This window comes from Cricetulus griseus, chromosome 5 (assembly GCF_003668045.3).
Source record: "Cricetulus griseus strain 17A/GY chromosome 5, alternate assembly CriGri-PICRH-1.0, whole genome shotgun sequence".
In the NCBI taxonomy this organism is placed as follows: domain Eukaryota; kingdom Metazoa; phylum Chordata; class Mammalia; order Rodentia; family Cricetidae; genus Cricetulus; species Cricetulus griseus.
Window position 1 is genome coordinate 161,395,861 of NC_048598.1, and position 1,920 is coordinate 161,397,780.

Here is a 1,920-nt window from a genome sequence, read left to right on the forward strand (position 1 = left end):
CAAGATTGTTTTACATGTCAATCCCAGTTCCCATTCCCACCAATCCTCCCCTACCATCCCCAACTAAAACCCTACCTATCACATATCCTTTCTGCTCCCCATGGTGGGTGGGGCCTTCCATGGGGGGGTCATCAGAGTCTATCATATCCTTTGGGATAGGACCTAGGCCCACCCCCATGTGTCTTGGTTCAGGGAGTATCCCTGTATGTGGATTGGGCTCCAAAAGTCCACACCTATGCTAGGGATAAGTACTGAATACAGGAGGTCCCATAGATTTCCAATGTCTCCTCACTGAAACCCATGTTCCTGGGTTCTGGATCAGTTCCATGCTGGTATCCCAGCTATCAATCTGGGGACCAAGAGCTCCCCGTTGTTCAGGTCAACTGTTTCTGTGGGTTTCACCAGCCTGGTCTGGACCCCTTTGCCCATCATTCGTTCTTCTCGGCAACTGGATTCCAGTTCAGTTCAGTGATTAGTTGTGGGTGTCTGCTTCTATTTCCACCAGCTGCTAGATGAAGGCTATTAGGTGGCATATAAGACAGTCATCAATCTCATTATCAGGGGAGGGCATTTAAGGTAGCCTCTCCTCTGTTGCTTAGATTGTTAGTTGGTGTCATCTTTATAGATCTCCAGACCTTTCCCTAGTGCCTGATTTCTCTGTAAACCTAAAATATCTCCCTCTATTATGGTATCTCCTTTCTTGTTATCTTCTATTCTTGCCCCAACTCAACCTTTCTGCTCCCTCATGTCCTCCTCACCCCTCCTCTTCTCCCCTTCTCATTCTCCTAGCTCCCTCCCACCTCCTCCCTTGCTCTCAATTTGCTCAGGAGATCTTGACCCTTTCCCCTTCTCCAGGGAACCATGTATATCTCTCTTAGTGTCCTCTTTGTTTACTAGCTTCTCTGGTAGTGTGGATTGTAGGCTGGTAATCCTTTACTTTATGTCTAAAATCCACATATGAGTGAGTACATACCATGCCTCTTCAATATTGTCCTTGAAGTTCTAGCTAGAGCAATAAGACAACAAAAGGAGATCAAGGGGATACAAATTGGAAAGGAAGAAGTCAAACTTTCACTATTTGCAGACGATATGATAGTCTACATAAGTGACCCGAAAAACTCTACCAGAGAACTCCTACAGCTGATAAACACCTTCAGCAAAGTGACAGGATACAAGATTAACTCAACAAAATCTGTAGCCCTAATATATATAGATAATACATTCGTGGAGAAAGAAATCAGAGAAACATCACCTTTACAATTGCCACAAACAGCATAAAATACCTTGGGGTAACACCAACCAAAAAAGTGAAAGACCTGTACCATAAGAATTTTGAGTCTCTAAAGAAAGAAATTAAAGAAGATACCAGAAAATGGAAGGATCTCCCATGTTCTTGGATAGGTAGGATCAACACAGTAAAAATGATAATCTTGCCAAAAGCAATCTACAGATTCAATGCAATCCCCATCAAAATCCCAACACAATTCTTCACAGACCTTGAAAGAACAATTCTCAACTTTATTTGGAAAAACAAAAGACCCAGGATAGCCAAAACAACCCTGTACAATAAAAGAACTTCCAGAGGCATCACCATCCCTGACTTCAAGCTCTATTACAGTCCTGAAAACAGCTTGGTATTGGCACAATGGTCCATATTAACCCACACACCTATGAACACTTGATTTTTGACAAAGAAGCTAAATTTACTTGATGGAATAAACAAAGCATCTTCAACAAATGGTGCTGGCATAACTGGATGCTGGCATGTAGAAGACTGCAGATAGATCCATGTCTATTGCCATGCACAAAACTTAAGTCCAAATGGATCAAAGACCTCAACATAAACCCAGCCACACTGAACCTATTAGAAGACAAAGTGGGAAATACCCTTGAATTAATTGGTACAGGAGGCTGCTTCCT